The sequence below is a fragment of the Miscanthus floridulus genome, chromosome 4, assembly GCF_019320115.1.
Source record: "Miscanthus floridulus cultivar M001 chromosome 4, ASM1932011v1, whole genome shotgun sequence".
In the NCBI taxonomy this organism is placed as follows: Eukaryota; Viridiplantae; Streptophyta; class Magnoliopsida; order Poales; family Poaceae; genus Miscanthus; species Miscanthus floridulus.
Window position 1 is genome coordinate 53,794,967 of NC_089583.1, and position 22,385 is coordinate 53,817,351.

A 22,385-nucleotide genomic window follows, 5' to 3' on the forward strand; every position below is an offset into this window, starting at 1 on the left:
CAGTGTGCATTCCAGTGTCTTGATCATCATCTTCTGAATCTCGAGGACGAGATTCATCTTAAGGGGGTAGAATTGTAACACCCTAAAATTAGCTACTTTCTAAAAAGAGTAAAATGATTTCTGTTAATTGTTTTGTGCTCATAAAAACATAGGTAAAAGAAATTTTTCTTTAAATTAAAATCCAACATAAGGGTAAAAACATGTTTGCGCATACATACCATTGCATTGATACTTTTGTGATGAGTGGTTTGGAAAATAAATTCAAATCTCAATCTTTAAAATATTGCTTTCAAGTAGTGGTTTAAAAAGAATTTGAAAATTTGCAAAAACAAAAGTTAGATAAGATGCCTTGTTTTTAAAATCTAAAGGCTTGGAAAAGGTTTTAAGACACGTTAGGACGATGCCTCACTTTCCGGGAATCTTTCTGACCTTTTTCGGGATTAAATTCATATTTCTTGGAGTTTTATCTTTTTCCTCGATCAATGCAAAAGTCTTTTTCGGGAGCTAAACCACTTTGGTTGTGTTCCTTATTCTTCCATCTATCCCTAGGAATTTTTCTAGTATTTTTCGGTGCTCAGAGATATTTTTCGGAGCCTAAATAGTAATTCCTGATTTTCTGTAATTATTTTAATTCCGAAAATCAATATTTACTAAAATATCTCGGATTTCCAAAATATCCAAACCCTACGTATATATATATGCCGGCGTAGCCCTCGACGCGAGGATTCCAGAAGTACAGCCCGTTTTTCGAGCCGCCGCTCGTAGCCCCGCAGATCGGACGCCGAAATTGTCCACAGCTAGGTTTCCGGCGAACCTTCGGCGAGCTTTTCCGACCACCTCGAACGTCTCCAGTGAAAACCGTCACCACCACGAGGTAGATCTTGTCGTCCTCTACATCGGCATGTCCTTCTTTGCATCCATCCATCACCGTTTGATCGTTCCCCTTCGGTTTTCCTTTTCCGTTGACATTTTCCGGCGAGCTCCACCATGGTCCCCGACGTGTTCTGGGTGCCCGGCCATCTTCCGGCGCCGGCCGCTGCCCACGCTGCCATGCCGCGCTCCTACGGCCGTCGGCCGCCTGCCCCTAGGGCCGTGTGCCCCACGGCCGGCCTCCCTGCTGCGTCTGAGAGCAGCAAGCGCCGCCGCCCATGGCCGGTTGGCCACCGCCACTGGTGCGGGCCGAGCGGGCCCAGCCATCCCGCGCTGCCGTGGACCTGCGCTGCCCCTGTCCCGGCGCTGCACCGCTGGCCGGCCAGCAAGCCCCAGCCGAGCCCCTCCCTGCCCAGCGCATGTGCAGCAACAGCAGTTTCCCCATGGCTGCGTACGTGAAGATCACAAGGTACAAGATGATGTATTTACAGTTTTGCCACCGATCGTTAACCCTTTACCGTTTCATCGTCTTAACTCCGTTTCGAGCGATTCTAGTTGCGTTAGCTTTGTAATTTTGTGCTCTATGCAGTAGTAGTAAAGTTTATCAAGTCAGTTAATTATGAATTTATTAATCTAATACTAATTGCATTAATAATTAGTTAGTGGTTTTCCAATTAAAAACAATCAGTTTAATTTCGTTCTGGTTCTTTTACGACCGTGCTGATCATGAGGTACACATTAGTAGGAAAATTTATCGTGTTTCACATCTTTGAATTTTATAAGTAAATATTAATTGATTTGTGCTTATGCAATTGAGTTTTTAATTAAAAGTAACATAGGCATATACTTCGGTCATTTATAAATTATTGTAAATCTAATTAATGTTACCCTTAATCTCTCTTGATTTATAAGTGATTTAGTTTAATCCTGAAACATAAGTGCTTTCGTTTAGTTATTATATGTTCTTTATCTTTTCGTGTTAAATGTTTAAATGACTTAAAGCATATGTATAATCCTTCATAATTATAAAATATGACTTATGCCAACACTAATGCCTTTTTAATTATGACTTGCTTAGATCAATTATGAGACATAATATAAATGCTCTATCAGTTGCTCTCACATGTTTTATATTTCTAAAGTAAAGTTTAAATACTTTATATAATATGAGATATGTTGATTAATAAAAGATGATTAATTAGTGACATAAACATGTATGTCTTTAAATTGTAATTTGCCAAGTTTAAATGTGACATATATACTTTGAATATATATACTCTCATTTGTTATTATATTTCAATTTAATTTGCATAAATGATATCAAGATATTTATAATTAAGATATGATTAATTTATCTTAGTTTTCTAAATCTAATAACTCAAGTATAAAATGACTTAACTCAATTTTAGATATTCCCCTGAGATATCTTATACATGTTTTATGATCATTAAAATAGATAAAGCATATAGTTTTCTTTCCAACGTAAATCCTTCGATAGATGTTTCTGTTTTACCGTAGCTCTGATTAGTGTACCTTTCGCGTGTGCGTGATCGTAGCAATGCGTAGATTAGATTTTGAATCTTTTCATTGATTGGTGTATTGTTCTAATCTAGTATGTTTGCTATGCATGCTTGTTCGGATGCTTGTGTGGTGCTTTTCGGTCTTGTCCAGTCGGTGAGTTTTGCGTTGGTGATCTATAAGAAGTTGGAGAAGAAGAAGAAGAAGAAAACGTTGAAGATTAAAGCTTGCCGAAGGATCGGTGTTTAAGGCAAGTATAGTTTGGGTTTTCTTTCTGTGACCATGATCTTGAAACTTGATTAATGAATATGCTACAAACATAAAAGATGACTTATTAGCAACAACAGGAGGGTTAAATTCCCTCTCCACAAGGTCTCATTTGTAAGTGATCATCCAGGACTTACAGTACAGCTGTGAGGGCTATATGGCTCTGGCTCTAGTTGCTTGGGAGACCTTTTCTAGCAGGCTTAGAGGATACTGCGAGTTGGATATAGGACAGCCTCTGTCCTGTTGTGCCTTGCTATGGAAGCGGCCTTTTAATGGAAGGGGGGTTCCTATATCCGATGACCCTGCGGCCCTTCCCGGTTAGACAAACTTCTGAGTAGCTTTATATGATTTCCGGTGTTTGGACTTTGCAAACCCGTACATTTGGAAATCATGACTCACAGTGAAAGTGTACACCTCTGCGCAGAGTTTAATAAACTGATATATCAGCCGTGCTCACGGTCACGAGTGGCCAAGGGATTCTTACACCAAAGATGAGCACTTGTTTAATTATGCTTAACTGAGTTGTTTTGAGCTATTTATTATTCAATTATACTTGATCATGTGGCTATGGAATGCACTACCTTGTTGCTATATTTGCTGAGTTCGACATGGACTCACCCTTGCAATTTCCCCCACACCTCAGGCTGCTGGAGTCTGAAGGAGTTAGGCTTGTGATCAACCAGTCAGTTTGGATCCAGTGGAGTGAAGTCTGCACCCGGAGATCAGAGTTGTCTATCCGCTGATTGCTTTCTAAGGTTATCTCTTTTGCGAAGTTCGCTATATATTAAGCATTGTGAATTGATACTGCCCCTTCATTTGTAGCTATATGTGAGGTTTGATTACCAGGGCTCACATATGGTGTGCATTCGGCTTTGTCCTTGAAACCGGGTGTTACATATACGGAGGTATTTAATTATGGGCTAGCTTTGATACGACTATATATGCATATTTATGTGTGTATGGGACATATTTACTTTTGGGTAGCTTTGATACGGAAGTATATATATGGGTGTATATATATATATATATGAAAGTATTTAGCTTGCAACCAAGAGCCTAGATGTTCATTTCTACAGATATAATTGTGGGGTTGGGCTGAAATGAAATTCTTATGCAGGTACACTAACAACGAAACATGTAGCCCGACTAGTTAAGTTATTTATGAGAGAACATATGTATGCCGCTAGAAGTTTCAATTTTTCTAAGTTTATGAGGACATATGGAACGTGCATGCATTATGATAAATCATTCATTACATACTTGCATTGTTCCTCCCCTTATAAGTTCTTATTCAGTTAAGTAACTCTTTTCTATTATAACGTTGTTCTCACAAGAGTTGCACCATTTTTGCTATAGGTGGCAGCCTATTACCCACCGGAAGGGAACGAGGCATTCTTGGGTATCTTTGGCACACCTGCCTTCCTCTAGAGAGTGTTGCACTTTGTGGGGTACATAGAGCCGCCCCAATACTTTTGGACATAGAGGCATGTGTAGGAGGAACCATGGTTTGAGGTACAAGTATCCATCCCAGCTTGTACACGGGCACCGCAGTACCAGGGCTAGAAAGTAGAGTCTGAGGAAAGAACCCTTTGGGAAGGCGCTCAAGTGGCAGCCTTTGAGATCTTGAGCACACTCTGTTAGTAGCATAGTGATTCACTCACCAACAGTGCAACGGTATCTATTCCTTAGCTGGATCTAGCTACGGTAGTTTAGAGGCAGCATGACCACATTTCTATGGTGTAGGACCATGATGAGCGGGCACAGAGCTCAAGTCCTACTATGAGTGCTATGTTTGATGTCCTGCAGATGTTTTATTCCTAAGAAGACATCCGCTATTTCTGACAAGAGTCTTATAACATCTATGTGAACAAGCTCATGGAAGCTAGGGAAGTACAACGAAGGCTGAAGAAGCATGTGCGTAAGCACAAGATAGCTAGGGAGGCTCTTTGGGACACTAATGACGCTCATACAGCATTGGGAGCCCTCCAGACTTAGATGGAGAATGTTGTTGCAGATAGGAATGCAGCATGAGCAAAGACACGAGCCGCTCATGCTCAAAGGGTGTAGGCCATCCAGCAGAGGGATGAGGCCTACCATCTTATAGAGGCTAGAGAGGAGGCTAGGACTGGACTATGGTTCTAGCTAGGTGGCTAGAGAATGACTAGCATCGGAGGGAGACAGAGTACCGGTGTTAGATTCAGGAGCACCAGAACACTATTGCGGAGCTTCAGCATGATGTTCATCGCCTCAATAACATCATTAATCCTATTCCTCCCTAGTAGCTACAGAAGAAGGAGAGGAAGATCCAAAAATGTTCGTGGAAGATGATGGTCGAGAAGAGGAAGAGCAAGAACAACTTGTGCCTATGGACAATCACAAGGCAAATGCTATGTCTAGTGTTGACAGTGACCACTCTAAGGCATAACTTAGCTATAGTGCTTAGCTAGATGCATGAGCTTCTTATCTTTTTCGATCTTTTATGTAATGGACATGTGATTTAAGTTTTGATCTTCAGATGTATCATTAATGTAATATTGGAACCTTGCATGTTGGTCCACTATGGGTCGAACTCTAATGAAATTCTAGTTTCGTTTTACTGGTAAAATGTGACATGCATGCGAACATATTGCGAGTATGATAAGTGATCAAATTGGTGATGTCATGTTGTGAGAATGAATTATTGTGCCTCTATTTTATTGTATGAATTTATATTCTCTCCAGTAAATTTAGTTTGGCATGATTACACAATTCTTCTATAATTTCTTGACATCAGCCAATAATCACTTATTGTTGTAATTTTGTAGATAACTCGCACCTACGCTGGGGCAGGTACCAGCCAAGGTGGCAATGATGGTGACCTACCACCACCACCACCACCCTCCATGAATGAGTTTTTTGCACAATTCTTGGGGAATCAATGAGCAATGGAAGAAACACTATGCCTCATAGTGTAGAATACTATCATGCCCACCAACTAAATTAGGGCTAGAACCCAATAAATATAGTACATTCAAGGACTTTCTGGAGACTAAGCCTCCTATCTTTAAAGAGGCAGAAGAACCGCTCTAGGCTGATGAGTGGTTGAACACTATTAAACAAAAGTTCTATCTGTTGAGGGTCACCAAAATGATGAAGGCTGAGTATGCATCGTATCAACTGTAGGGGCCTGCAGGTATCTGGTGGACTCATTATTTGTCTGTCTTACCTACTAGAGCAAATGTTACCTAGGAGCAATTCAAAACAGCCTTTAGGGAGCATCATATCCCCCCAGGGCTGATGCGGATGAAGGCCGCTGAGTTTATGAAGCTGACACAGAGGACAAAGACTCTCACCGAGTATATGCATGCATTCAACAACTTGTCTAGATATGCACCAGCATTCATGGATATAGAAGAGAAAAAGATAGAAAGCTTCAAGAGAGGCCATGGCACTAAGTTGATGAAAACCACGGCCAACTCTAGATGTGCTACATATAATGAATTTGTCAGCGATGCCCTCACTCAAGAGAACTAGAACAACTTACATGCGGCAGCAAAAGGCCGCAAGCGAGCCGCTGAGGTGGGTGCCTTAGGCTCATCTTAGTCAAGGGCTTCCATGGTAGCAAGGCCACAATTCCGTCCCCCAGCACCTAAGTTTAGGCCTCCCTAGAAGAACACCCAGTCTAGCTGACCTCAGAAGGTATTTCACAAGGCATTCACCATTGCCATGCCCAAGGGAAACGTAGGGCAAGGAAGCTCAGTTGGACAAAGAAACAACCAGCCGTGCTTCAACTACAATCAGACAGGCCACTGGGCCAAAGAGTGCCCCTATCCTAAAAAGGGATGTAATCAGAATCAAAGCAACCAAAAGCAAGCCAATCCTAAAGCATGTCCTGCGTATGTGCATTATACAGCCGTGGAGGAAATCCCTACGGGAGAAGTTGTTACCACTGGTATGTTTCTTGTAAACAAACACCCCTCAATTGTTTTATTTGATTCTAGAGCTTCGCATTCATCTATGAGTCAGACTTTTGCATCTAAGCATGATCATAAGATAGTGGTTGTAGACAAGGGTGGTTATAGTATAAGTTCAGCTAGGACTACTATCTCTACAAACCAATTAATTAGAGATGTGCTTATCTCCATACAAGAGAGGGAGTATACTATGGATCTCATAGTATTGCTAGGATTAGCCATAGATGTGATATTGGGCATAAGTTGGATGAGTGGTCATGGAGTTCTCACTGACACTACCACTAGAACAATTATGTTGAGAGAACCAAAGGGGGGTAATGCTTTTCTAATACCACTTCCCTAAAGTTTTGATCTTCAAAACTTGTCATGTGCCATCCAAGCCACTACTCTCTATGATATTCTAGTAGTTTATGAGTTTCCTGATGTATTCCCAGATGAGTTGCATGGTTTGTTGCTCGATAAGGATGTAGAATTTAAGATTGAGTTAGTGCCAAGTATAGCACCTATCTCAAGAAGACCCTATAGGATGTCACCCAATGAGTTAGCCAAACTTAAAATTCAGCTACAAGAACTTTTGGACAAAGGCCTCATTCAACCTAGTTCATCTCCCTAGGATTGTGTAGCCTTGTTTGTGAAGAAAAAGGACAAATCGTTATGGATGTGTGTGGACTATAGGCCGCTCAATGTCATAACCATTAAGAACAAGTACCCTTTGCCTCGTATTGATATTTTGTTTGATCAATTGGTAAGAGAAAAGGTATTCTCTAGGATCAATTTGAGATCAGGCTACCACCAGATCAAGATCAGACCAGAAGATGTACCTAAGATAACTTTATCAACTAGGTATGGCTTGTATGAGTATTTAGTCATGTCTTTTGGACTAACAAATGCTCTTTCCTATTTTATGTATTTGATGAATTTGGTATTCATGCCCGAGCTTGATAAGTTCATGGTTGTGTTTATCGATGATATCCTGATTTACTCTAAAATGAGATAGACCATGCAGAGCATCTGAGGATTGTCTTGTCTAGGCTGAAAGAGCATAAATTGTATGCAAAAATTAGCAAGTGTGAATTCTGGTTGTAGAAAGTATCTTTCTTAAGTCATATATTATCTTAAAATGGAATCTCTATAGACCCATCTAAAGTGCAAGAGGTCATGGATTGGAAGGCCCTGACTTTGGTTCATGAAGTTTAGAGTTTTCTAGGGCTAGCAGGCTATTATCATCGTTTTATTCTAGATTTCCCCAAAATAGCTAAGCCCATCACTAGATTACTTCAGAAGGATGAAAAGTTTAATTGGACCCTAGAGTGTGAGGCTGCTTTTCATACTCTATTAACCTTGCTAACCACTGCTCTTGTTCTAGCACAACCCGACATTAAAAAGCCTTTCGATGTGTTCTGTGATGCATCAGGGACCGGTCTTGTTGTGTGCTTATGTAAGAGGGCCAAGTCATTGCCTATGCTTCTCGGCAGTTGAGAAAGCATGAAGTCAACTTCCCTACCCATGATTTAGAGCTTGTCGTAGTTGTCCATGCATTAAAGATATGGAGACATTATTTGTTGGGGAATGTATGTCACATATACACAGATCATAAAAGTCTCAAATACATCTTCACTCAACTTGAACTAAACAAGAGACAGCATAGATGGTTAGAGCTGATTAAGGACTATAATTTGGAAGTGCACTATCATTCGGGAAAAGCCAATGTTGTAGCAGATGCACTTAGTCAGAAATCTCATTGTAACAGCTTAGAAGCCTTGTTGGAAGATGGGTTTAATCTGTTGCATCCTATTATGCTACACAACATTACTATCAGTTGCTCACTTGAGAGCAAGATCATCGAACTACTGAAGATAGATGTAGATGTGTTTCACATCAAGAGAAAGATGAAGGAACAGAAACCCAAGCATTTTAGGTTGGATGAAAAGGGTGTGTTATGGTTTAAGGACCGACTAGTGGTACCGAAAGATCATGAACTTAAAAATCAAATTTTAGATGAAGCTCATTCATCCAAGTTATCTATCCATCCGGGTAGTAGCAAAATGTATCAAGATTTGAAAACTCATTTTTGGTGGACCAAGATGAAGAAAGAAATCACCGCCTATGTTGCTAGATGTGATACTTGCAGTAGGGTCAAAGCAGATCATCTGAAACCTGTTGGACCACTTCAACCGTTATCCATTCTAGGCTAGAAATGGGAGGAAATAAGTATGGACTTTATTACAGGTCTCCCACACATGCAACAGGGTCATGATTCCATATGGGTCATTGTGGACCGCCTCACCAAGTCAGCGCATTCCATATCGGTCAACATAAAGTATCCCGCTGGGAAGTATGCCAAGCTATATGTTTCTCAGATCATGAGGTTACATGGGGTACCAAGGACCATAATCTTAGATCAAGGACCATAGTTTATAACTCGCTTTTGGGAACATTTGCATAAGGCCATGGGAACTAAACCAATCAGAAGTTTAGCATACCATTCGTAAACCTCCGAGTAGACCGAGCGAGTGAATCAAATCTTAGATGATATGTTGAGAGCATGTGTTGTATCCTCTAAGGGATCATGGGAGAAGTGGTTACCTCACACAAAATTTTATTACAATAATAGTTACCAAGAGAGTATCAAGATGGCTCCTTTCAAAGCACTTTATGGCTGAAAATGTAGGACCCCCTTGAACTGGGTTGAGCCTAGGGAAAGGAGGTACTATAGTATTAATTTTGTCAAGGAAGCCGAACAACAGGTTCTAGTTATACAAGGCCATATTGAAGCAGCCCAAGCACGATAAAAGAGTTATGCTGATAAAAGAAGGACACTAACCTTTGAAGTGGGAGATTATGTGTCCTTAAAAGTTTTGCCCATGAGGGGTGTACAGAGATTTGGAGTAAAGAAGAAGCTTGCACCCAGATATGTAGGGCCATATAAGATTATTGAACGGAAGGGAAAGGTAGCTTACAAGTTGCAACTTCCACTAGAGATGAGTGTTATCTTCAATTTCTTCCATGTTTTCAGCTGAGGAAATGTCTTCACGTGCCTAATGAAGCCATTGAACCCACCAATATTAAGCTCCAATCATATTTGACTTATGAAGAGAAATCAATCCGAGTGCTAGAAGAAGCAAAGTCATTAAATTCTACAAGGTGGTGTGGAATAACCACGGTGAACAAGATGCCATGTGGAAATGGGAGCATTATTTATGTGAGGTTTATCCCGCCTTTTTATGAAAAAATGGTAGGTCATCCAAATCTCGAGATGAGATTTCTATAAGGGGGAGGGGCAGTAACACCCTAGTGTTAAGCAATGCATTTGGCACTTGCATTTCATGAGCACAAGCATCATCCAAGCATTCATGAGCATGAGCATATGGAATTTCATCTTATTCTTTATATGTTATCACATGTGATGTTGATTATATACATGCATATGCTTGTGATAAGGTGTGACTAGTGCAAGAGATGGTTGTGAGGTCACAAAAACACCTTAGACACATCTAGGATGGTAAATGGAACAATATTTGTATTCATGACATGGGCCAATTTTGCTTCTAAGTGTTGGTTTACTTTGAAATGCCTTTTACACGATGCTAGTTTGACCAAAGTTGAACAAAAGCTTAGAGTATTTGCATGGCAGTGCACCCTTAATAAAAGTTGTAGCTTATCTCATGGGGAACTAACTTTGTTTAAGGGTCATGAGCTAATTTAGTGCCCAACATTGTAAAAATAATAGCCCCAAAGTAGCAATCAAATGCTATTTAGGGACTTAGAAATTTTGCTAAGTCTAAAGCTGGTTTTTAGTTTCAAAGTAGCCTACTTTGGAGCATTGTAGTTTGAAAACCATCATGAATTAGACAAAACTTTCTGAAGCAAAGTTGTAGATCTCTTATAGCTCTACAATTTCTATTAATGGACTTTTTGCTAACTCAAAATGGATTAGGAGTTATAGAGGTGCAAAGTGGCACTATCAATCGCCCTGATGGCCAATTTGAATCTATCAGCCGAGCGTATTATGGCTGACTACTGCCAGGCCACGTGCGCCGTGTGATGGCCGCTCGCCGACATCGGCCCGGTCGGTTAGGCCAGTAGGGGGAGAAAAGGGAGGCAAAGCCACTACGCTTGCCCATTCTCACTCTCTTGCCCTTGCTTTGCCTCTCTCGCGCTCGTCGAAGCAAAGCGGAGCACTGCACCATCACCGCCGCACCACCACTACGCTCGCTTGCCACCCACATAGCACCACCACCCAATCCACCTCGCCCACAGCTCCGCCATGAGCCGCTCCACCTTCCCGACCCACTAGTGCCACCATCTAAGCCGAGGTGAAGCCACATTTCACGTTGCCGATGCTGCCATGGCCATGAAGCACTGCCGAGCTCTAAGCTCGCCCATGGCCAGCCACCACCGTAGCATCTCCGACCTCTCTCTCCCTTGTCTGGTTGTCGCCATAGGGACTAGTTGCTAAGATCACGGCTGGCTTAACTACTACCACCGCCATTGCGTGGGAATGCACCACCGCACCGAGCACGCCCACCATGGCCGTGAGCTCAAGCTTGCTACGACCGGCCCTCTCTAGATCCCATCTTCCCCCTCATGTGTTTGTTTTTGCACCACTGTGACCCATAGCACCTTCTCCTATGACGAAGACCCATCACCAACCACCATCTCGTCGGAACAGCAAGCGTCGCCGCATGCACTGTGCGTCGCCATGCAACCATGCACATGGCCGGAGCTCACCGCCGCTTCACCGTGGCTTGATCTGCACCGTAGGGCTCTGCTAGGGTCGGTAGAAGCTGTAGCCATGCTCGCTTGGTCATGCCATCGTCGGAGACAGCGAGGTCTACCACCACATGCCACTTGCCGAGCTGCCATGCTCGCCGGCGTGCTGTCTTGGCTTCAGCGACCATGCTAGGCATCTAGATGGAGAGGTCGGTGGCTTCGACGAGAGTAAGACTCTCTGTCTCATAGGCGTAGGCAACGGAGAGGTTGGCCCGCAGAGCCAGGACTCCTATAGGCGAAGGCATCTTCAACACCAGATACGCGTAGTGTGGTATGGCCATGAATTTGGCCAGAGCTGGCCAGCCAAGTATGGTGTGGTAAGCGGTGTCGAAGTCAGCGACGTAGAAGTTGATATGCTCGACGCGGTAGTTGCTTGCCTGTGCCGAACTGTACTGGTAGGGTGATCTCTCCAAGTGGTCTGGATGCCCTTCTAGGTACCACACCCTAGAAGGAGGAGTCCGAGGGTGTGAGATCTGATATCGCGAGGCCCAACTCCCTTAGGGCCCCGGTGAAAAGTAGGTTCAAAGCACTGCCACCGTCAATAAGGACTTTTCTAAAGAGCACCTTCAGGATGGTTGCATCGAGGACGAGGGGGAAACGCCCTATGTAGGGTATGTCTGCCCACTGGTCGGCCCTACTAAAGGTGATGGGGACCTTAGACCATGGGCGATAGCTGGGGTCAGCGATAGTTTCTTCTGAAGCGACGGCGAGCACTCGTCAGGCGGCGAGCTTCCATTCCCTTCTACTCTCAGTAGAGGTGAGGCCCCCAAAGATGGTGGTAACCACCTTATCGTGGTCCTAAAAGGCATTGTTGTTGTTCCTAGGTGGTCAGCGACCTCCGGCTCCATCGTTGGTGTCGTCATCGAGCCTCTTGTCCTGGAACTCCCTGGCCAGACCAATGTAGTCCATCATCTTGTGTTTGGCATTCTTCTGAAGAGGGCACGGGCCATCGAGGATCTTTTGGTACTATTCATCATAGTTACGCTTGGCGCGAGGTTGACTAACGATGGCGAAGATGTGTTCTGGTCAGCGGCGGCAATTTTGGCCAGGCCTGTGTCCTCCTGTTCGATCATGGCCGCTATCATGATGATAGTTGCGGTCGTCGGGGCGGCGATCGCTATGACGTCGGTCGTGGGGGCAATCATTATAGCGGTGAGGTAGTCGCTGAGTGCCTGCATCCTTGTTGAAGCGCACCTCAGCTTCCTCAGGCATCGGCATACTGGTTGGCGGTAGTTATCATTTCGCCGATACCGGTCGGTGGCTTACAGTTGAATTTGGAGTGAAGCTCGCGATGGTGGAGTCCTCGGATAAAGGCGGTGATGACTTCAGCTTCCATGATGTTGGGGATAGAGTTCCTCATCTTGGAGAAACGTCGGATGTAGCTACGGAGAAGCTCAGATGGCTTCTAGGTTGATGCGTCTGAGATCATGCTTCGTGTCGGGTCGAGTACACATGGCCATATAGTTGTCGGTGAAGACTTTCTTCAACTCTTCCCATGAGCCGATGGAGTCCAGCGTAAGGCTGGTGAACCAGCTCATGGCGGGTGGTGTGAGCATGATGGGGAGATAATTTGCCATGACGCTGGTGTCTCCTCCCGCAGGCGTGGACGGCAGTGGCATAAGCCTGCAGCCACTGAGTTGGGTTCATTCTTCCTTCGTAGGTCTCAACCCCGGTGATCTTAAAACCATGGGGCCACTGAAGCATTCAGAGTGCCCTTATGAAAGCTGGACGCCCCTCAGGGTTATCGACACCATCATCTATGGCATTGTGGTTGGGGATAGGCTCGAGGGCTAAGTATGGGTTGTCGTACTCCTTTTCATAATCCTAGCGGCGACACACTTCATCTTCATGGCGACCAAAGCGACATTGCTCGATACGCCGCCAGTGCATCCTGAAGGTTGCTAAGATGTACTGTAGCATCCTGTTCGACCTCCTGGTCATGCTGGTGATGGTGTTCGGCGTGATGCCCCTTGGGTCCCCCTGGAGAGGTAGCGTACTGGTCGGCAAAACGGCTATGACTGGGGCGGCGATTGGACCTCGGCGCAGCTGATCGATGAATCATGCTCATAGAGCACAAAGGTCTCTGATCCTCACAGATCTCATTGACCTGACAGTGAGCCGCTTTAAACATGGCGGCGATCTTGGCGAGCTCGGGTGTTTGAGGGAAACGAGCGAGCTCGTTGGTGGCTACTGCCAAATTGGCGCTTGGAGTCTTGAAGACGTCGTGGCCAGTCGATGTGAAGAAATTCTTCATTGAGGTCATGGTGGAGCGGGAGCGGTCTTCCTTGAGAGTTCAGCCAATTATTCTGAGCAGCCTCGGTCCTCATGATGGCTGCCTCGTTTTCTTACTGCTGCGCGCAGTTGACGTTTCGGTTCTCCCGAGCAACGCGCTCCTCCTCGGTTTCGCCGTTCCGGGGAGGGCTGTCGATGCTGATACTGAAGATCGCACCACCCCAGAAGGGTGGAAGGAGAAATTGATCAGAGAAGGTTTTGGCAAGGGTCTCCATAGAGCCCTGAGACTCAGAGCCTGAAGCTTCTTCTGGGATGGTCTGGAGGTGCGCCCTAGGGCTCCGGCCTAAGTGTAGCGTGTTGACGGCTGGCGGAAGCTGGACGGCGACCTGGTCAGCGAGTTTGCCCCTTAGGGAATGTTGGTGAATGGTGGCAGCATTAGAGAACCCAAAGGGTAGGGCCATAACCCCTACAGTTTCCCGAGCAGCCTTCGATAGATCTGGATCGGAGGGTGGTCGGCGCTGAACCAGAGTGTCCATGCCGATTCAGCGATGGAGAGACAGTTGCCGAGCTTTAGTCTGACCTAATTGATGGATTCAATCAGATCGTCATTGTTGATGGGCCTCCTCTAGTAGTGAGGAAGCAGATGATGAGTCATCACTGAGGAGACCTCGGAATCGGCTCCAAGATTGGATCTACAGTTGTAGGTGTAGGGGTGGCCAGCGCAGAACCGATCTGCCCCAACTCAAGGAGCTCTCTGACTCCGTCAGCATTGATGACTCAGGAGATGGATCCGACCATGAAGATCTGGCCAGGCTATGGAAGGGACGAAGAGCCTATGGAAAAAGCCATCTTGTTCGACAAGGAAACAGCACACACACCCCTACCTGGCACGCCAACTGTCGATAGAATATCGTCGGTAGTCCTCCGAGGGGTATCCCACGAAGGTAGATTGATCGACAGAGGAGCGTGAGATTAAGAACAAGAAGGCAACAGAGACACATGAGTTAGACAGGTTCAGGCCATCAGTATGACGTAATACCCTACTCTTGTGGTTTGTTGGTTTGTATTAGCTATCGTATGATATGTCATGATTTTAGAGGGGGTCCCTGCCCACCTTATATAGTCCGAGAGGCAGGGTTACAAGTCGGTTAGATCTGAGAGATAACCAGAAAGTAATAACTGATTACAGAAATCTTGGGATCATACATATCCTAACAGATCTCGTAGTATCTTAGGATATCTTCCCGATGTCTTGCGGAAGGCGCCGAGCAGAGTCGTGCCTCGCAAGGCTTCTTCTTGTGAGCTGGGCCACCCCTAGGGGCATAGCCCATGTGGTCTGCCATGGGTATCCGGGGTCGTACACCCCACACTCGCCCTTGCTCTACCTCTCTCATGCTCGCCGAAGTGAAGCGGAGCACCACACCAACACCGTCGCACCACCGCCGTGCTCGCTCGCCGCCCACGCAGCACCACCACCCAATCCACCTCATCCACAGCTCCATCGTGAGCCGCTCCACCTTCCCGACCCGCTAGTGGTACCATCCGAGCCGAGGAAAAGCCACATTTCGTGTCGCCATCGCCACCATGGCCACGGAGCGCCACCGAGCTCCAAGCTCGCCCATGGCCAGCCACCACCATAGCATCTCTGACCTCTCTCTCCCTCGTCTGGTCAACATCGTAGGGACTAGTTGCTAAGACCAGCAGTTGGCTTAACTACTACCACCGCCGTCGCACGGGAACACACTAAGCGTGCCCGCCATGGCCGCGAGCTCAAACTTGTCGTGGTCGGCCCTCGCTAGATCCCATCTTCCCCGTCCTGTGTTTGTTTTCACACCACCATGACCCGTAGCACCTTCTCCTATGACAGAGACTTGCCACCAACCACCGTCTCGTCGGAACGACAAGCGCCACCCCGTGCATTGTCCTCCACCGTGCCGCCATGCACGTGGCCGAAGCTCACCGCCGCTTCACCATGGCTCGATCTGCACTGTAGATCTCCGCTAGGGTCTGTAGAAGCTATACCGTGCTCGCCTGGCCATGCCATAGCCGAAGACGGCGAGTCCGCTAGGAAAAATACTAAACCTACCGAAGACATACTTCAAATATGGTCTTTCTATTTAATCTTTATTATTTGCTAGTTTCTAGTGAAAATAAATGGGGTAAAAATATATAACATATGATCATGCAAATATTTACACAGTGTTCTTATGCTAGGATGAAAGTAAGAAAAATATGAAATCTGTTATTTGACACTTTTCACTAGGCTAAACTACTTTTGCTAAAATAAGCCTATGTAACTTGGTATTTTTGTAGAGGTTGCTATACTTATCCAAACGGCATGAAATTTGTATAGTAGACTATTGGGGTTATATGTAACCTACTGTAAGTTTCTCAGAATTTATTGAGCCCTGAAAATAATTATCCTCTAAATCACCCTATTATATAATGAAAATTAATAAATAAATATAAATAAATTATTTGGGCTTAACCATGATGTTTTCTAGGGTGCTTGTGATTAATATGATCTGTTGATGTTATTAGTTGGGCTTAGAAGTAATTTGTTATAGGCAGCTAGTTAATTATTGCTTTATAATTCAACTAAATGGCTGCATGAGTAGTTTACGTTGTGTTGAAAAATTTATGATGATAGTGACCTTTCCTGTGAAACTTGTTAATAACAAAGTTATAGATAACTTACTCATCTAGCTTGTCCTAAAATTTCATGGTCATAGGTCAAATGGTTTAAGAGTTATAGCTGCTAGAAAGCTGCTGTCAGATTTGCTTATCCTCAGGACAGAACTGAAAGATTGAATTGTTTGACCTAGATAGCTACTGAATCACTTTAAGATGATCAGAGTTAAGTTGTAGGAAAGTTTATAAGCTTTCTAGAAAGTCCAAGATCATGTTATTTGGGTGTATAAAATTCCAGTTATGGTCAAAACAAGTAGTTGTTGTCTTGCAGTCCAGAAAATGCTTTAAATGGATGTTTGTTTAATTACAAGAGAAGAGATATGCACCTACAAAGTAAAAGAAGTTAATCTTGTTATCGCCCTAATACCTTGTTGTTAAGGACATTTATGTTTATGCATCATATCATATCATCCATATCATTACTGTGCATTCTTGTATCTTATTTTGCGCTAATGCATATAGGATCACCAGAAGGAATCACACTCTTGGAGTTTGAGGCAGAGAAGGAGGAGGAGAATCAAGAGGCACCATAGTAGGTAGCCCCTGAAAGTGAGGAGTAGGGTCCTAAGGAATTACTAGAGTGCCCCGATCACAGGCCTACCTCCATTCTGAAAGGCAAGCCCCGGAGCATTCTAAGCCTTGTATGTTTTTACAAATAGCATTTGAGTCATTTTTGTTTGATGCATTAGGTTATAGGAGTTGGTTAGAAACACTTGATGCATAGAACTACCTTATCCAGAAATATACCTTGAACCCTATGTTGGTCCAGAATCGAACATATGCTTAGTCATGCTTAGATCAGTAGAAGTCGAGTGATTTCCTATCACCTGCGAGATATAGGTGGATACCGGAGCATGGTTGGCTATATTTGCTATCGTGGAAAATAACCCTAGGGTATTATTAAGGGGAGACCGGTCGGGAACTTATATGCAATGGTGTTGGTTTGGCTATGTTGGTCCCGTCCATGTCGATTAAAGATCATACTGTTATTGGTGCTTCTATCGAGATTGAACACATACCTCTCACTTAGCTAGCTACATAACTCGTTCTAATCACGAAGCTGAGTAGCTCATCTCAGGTCGGGCCTCATTCTATTAGAGTGCGCACTCTAGATGGTAGTAAGGATGTGCGGGGAGCAAGACGTGAGCCTAAGGGCAGGCCAGGCCTAAACGTCCTAGCAACCGGTTGTCCCTGGTTGTGCGGCACTGATCGAACCCATAAAATGTGGACCTGAGTTGTACCAAAGGTGACCCAACGTGACCCCGATGGAGGAAGTGTGGGTTTGTGTTAGGAATAACTACCCAGCTAGTTGCAACCAATTTGAATCATCGTCTCTCCCGGATAGTGAGAAACTCGACTAGTCACAGCATTGTAGTTACTGGACTATGGAATTTGATGGTTATATTGGACATGGGAATGCTACACCGGCTATGGTTATTATTGTGATGCTACATAATGATGTATCACATGTTTAGCATAGGTTAGTTGTTAATCTAGAGGTGAATAGCTATAATTAACTTGATACTAGAATTATAAAATATATGGTTGAACTAGTGGTTTTATGCAAAATATTATTAGGCCAGCTCGACTTATAAAGCCTTTCATGATCCTTGGAGTCACATTATTTTTGGTTTATGATGGGTAAGTCTAGCTGAGTACCTTCTTGTACTCAGGATTTATTTCCCCACTTGTTGCAGATAATACAGTCTATCATGGATATTGTAAGAACTGCTTATGTCCCGCCATGGATGAGGAGTAGGCCCTAGGCAAGGCACTTCAAATTAACTCCTCTATAATGCTTTTGTGGGTTGTGATCCTAAACTAGCAAAGTATTTGAACGATGGTGTGAGATGTTCATTTCAAACTATATTTGCTTCCACTACTACTTCATTTGAACTTGGTTTGTAATAACTTTAATTGTACTCCGATGTATGGTGAGGTAATTGTGAACTTTATGTAATATATGGCATATATGTTGAATCATGTACGATATTGGTTGTATGTTGGCGATGAATCAAGACCCTTTGTGGTACTCAATGGACTACCAGGTTTATATGGGCTCAAGTATGACAGTGCGATCATTTCTATGGTTGCCATTGTACTTGTGCTCTTGTAAATTGGTCGGTTCTATCACAGCTAGCATCGGAGCAAGATTTAACATTATTTGCCACATGTGTATTTAAAATAAAGGTTTTTGTTTTCCAAAACCAGTTTTTGGCAACATATAGTTATATATATAGGTGTTCAAATCTGAAATTTAAATCTAAAGTGTGCTGGTGATCATTTCCCTTATGCCCATTAAGGACTTCAGCTGGCTAAATAAGTACTAACATGGGGGTTTTTATTTTCGTCGTCCATACGGCGTGCTATTGTATGGATGCCATTCACTTGAGTGGTAATGTATGGATCAAATGCCTCTACACCCAAGGTAAGATGATGAGCGGCATGACCGCAAGATGTGAGCATGCGGTATAAGGGAAGAGGTAGTTTTGATACTAAAGTATATATATGTCACATATATATACTGTAACACCCTAAAATTAGCTACTTTCTAAAAAGAGTAAAATGATTTCTGTTAATTGTTTTGTGCTCATAAAAACATAGGTAAAAGAAATTTTTCTTTAAATTAAAATCCAACATAAGGGTAAAAACATGTTTGCGCATACATACCGTTGCATTGATACTTTTGTGATGAGTGGTTTGGAAAATAAATTCAAATCTCAATCTTTAAAATATTGCTTTCAAGTAGTGGTTTAAAAAGAATTTGAAAATTTGCAAAAACAAAAGTTAGATAAGATGCCTTGTTTTTAAAATCTAAAGGCTTGGAAAAGGTTTTAAGACACGTTAGGACGATGCCTCACTTTCCGGGAATCTTTCTGACCTTTTTCGGGATTAAATTCATATTTCTTGGAGTTTTATCTTTTTCCTCGATCAATGCAAAAGTCTTTTTCGGGAGCTAAACCACTTTGGTTGTGTTCCTTATTCTTCCATCTATCCCTAGGAATTTTTCTAGTATTTTTCGGTGCTCAGAGATATTTTTCGGAGCCTAAATAGTAATTCCTGATTTTCTGTAATTATTTTAATTCCGAAAATCAATATTTACTAAAATATCTTGGATTTCCAAAATATCCAAACCCTACGTATATATATATGCTGGCGTAGCCCTCGACGCGAGGATTCCAGAAGTACAGCCCGTTTTTCGAGCCGCCGCTCGTAGCCCCGCAGATCGGACGCCGAAGTTGTCCACAGCTAGGTTTCCGGCGAACCTTCGGCGAGCTTTTCCGACCACCTCGAACGTCTCCAGCGAAAACCGTCACCACCACGAGGTAGATCTCGTCGTCCTCTACATCGGCATGTCCTTCTTTGCATCCATCCATCACCGTTTGATCGTTCCCCTTCGGTTTTCCTTTTCCGTTGACATTTTCCGGCGAGCTCCACCATGGTCCCCGACGTGTTCTGGGTGCCCGGCCATCTTCCGGCGCCGGCCGCTGCCCACGCTGCCATGCCGCGCTCCTACGGCCATCGGCCGCCTGCCCCTAGGGCCGTGCGCCCCACGGCCAGCCTCCCTGCTGCGTCTGAGAGCAGCAAGCGCCGCCGCCCATGGCCGGTTGGCCACCGCCACTGGTGCGGGCCGAGCGGGCCCAGCCATCCCGCGCTGCCGTGGACCTGCGCTGCCCCTGTCCCGACGCTGCGCCGCTGGCCGGCCAGCAAGCCCCAGCCGAGCCCCTCCCTGCCCAGCGCGTGTGCAGCAACAGCAGTTTCCCCATGGCTGCGTACGTGAAGATCACAAGGTACAAGATGATGTATTTACAGTTTTGCCACCGATCGTTAACCCTTTACCGTTTCATCGTCTTAACTCCGTTTCGAGCGATTCTAGTTGCGTTAGCTTTGTAATTTTGTGCTCTATGCAGTAGTAGTAAAGTTTATCAAGTCAGTTAATTATGAATTTATTAATCTAATACTAATTGCATTAATAATTAGTTAGTGGTTTTCCAATTAAAAACAATCAGTTTAATTTCGTTCTTGTTCTTTTACGACCGTGCTGATCATGAGGTACACATTAGTAGGAAAATTTATCGTGTTTCACATCTTTGAATTTTATAAGTAAATATTAATTGATTTGTGCTTATGCAATTGAGTTTTTAATTAAAAGTAACATAGGCATATACTTCGGTCATTTATAAATTATTGTAAATCTAATTAATGTTACCCTTAATCTCTCTTGATTTATAAGTGATTTAGTTTAATCCTGAAACATAAGTGCTTTCGTTTAGTTATTATATGTTCTTTATCTTTTCGTGTTAAATGTTTAAATGACTTAAAGCATATGTATAATCCTTCATAATTATAAAATATGACTTATGCCAACACTAATGCCTTTTTAATTATGACTTGCTTAGATCAATTATGAGACATAATATAAATGCTCTATCAGTTGCTCTCACATGTTTTATATTTCTAAAGTAAAGTTTAAATACTTTATATAATATGAGATATGTTGATTAATAAAAGATGATTAATTAGTGACATAAACATGTATGTCTTTAAATTGTAATTTGCCAAGTTTAAATGTGACATATATACTTTGAATATATATACTCTCATTTGTTATTATATTTCAATTTAATTTGCATAAATGATATCAAGATATTTATAATTAAGATATGATTAATTTATCTTAGTTTTCTAAATCTAATAACTCAAGTATAAAATGACTTAACTCAATTTTAGATATTCCCCTGAGATATCTTATACATGTTTTATGATCATTAAAATAGATAAAGCATATAGTTTTCTTTCCAACGTAAATCCTTCGATAGATGTTTCTGTTTTACCGTAGCTCTGATTAGTGTACCTTTCGCGTGTGCGTGATCGTAGCAATGCGTAGATTAGATTTCGAATCTTTTCATTGATTGGTGTATTGTTCTAATCTAGTATGTTTGCTATGCATGCTTGTTCGGATGCTTGTGTGGTGCTTTTCGGTCTTGTCCAGTCGGTGAGTTTTGCATTGGTGATCTATAAGAAGTTGGAGAAGAAGAAGAAGAAGAAAACGTTGAAGATTAAAGCTTACCGAAGGATCGGTGTTTAAGACAAGTATAGTTTGGGTTTTCTTTCTGTGACCATGATCTTGAAACTTGATTAATGAATATGCTACAAACATAAAAGATGACTTGTTAGCAACAACAGGAGGGTTAAATTCCCTCTCCACAAGGTCTCATTTGTAAGTGATCATCCAGGACTTACAGTACAGCTGTGAGGGCTATATGGCTCTGGCTCTAGTTGCTTGGGAGACCTTTTCTAGCAGGCTTAGAGGATACTGCGAGTTGGATATAGGACAGCCTCTGTCCTGTTGTGCCTTGCTATGGAAGCGGCCTTTTAATGGAAGGGGGGTTCCTATATCCGATGACCCTGCGGCCCTTCCCGGTTAGACAAACTTCTGAGTAGCTTTATATGATTTCCGGTGTTTGGACTTTGCAAACCCGTACATTTGGAAATCATGACTCACAGTGAAAGTGTACACCTCTGCGCAGAGTTTAATAAACTGATATATCAGCCGTGCTCACGGTCACGAGTGGCCAAGGGATTCTTACGCCAAAGATGAGCACTTGTTTAATTATGCTTAACTGAGTTGTTTTGAGCTATTTATTATTCAATTATACTTGATCATGTGGCTATGGAATGCACTACCTTGTTGCTATATTTGCTGAGTTCGACATGGACTCACCCTTGCAATTTCCCCCACACCTCAGGCTGCTGGAGTCTGAAGGATTTAGGCTTGTGATCAACCAGTCAGTTTGGATCCAGTGGAGTGAAGTCTGCACCCGAAGATCAGAGTTGTCTATCCGCTGATTGCTTTCTAAGGTTATCTCTTTTGCGAAGTTCGCTATATATTAAGCATTGTGAATTGATACTGCCCCTTCATTTGTAGCTATATGTGAGGTTTGATTACCAGGGCTCACATATGGTGTGCATTCGGCTTTGTCCTTGAAACCGGGTGTTACAAGTGGTATCAGAGCAATGCTGACTGTAGGACGCAAGCCTAGTAGAAACTGGTCGTTCTAAGGTTTACAACTTACAGCA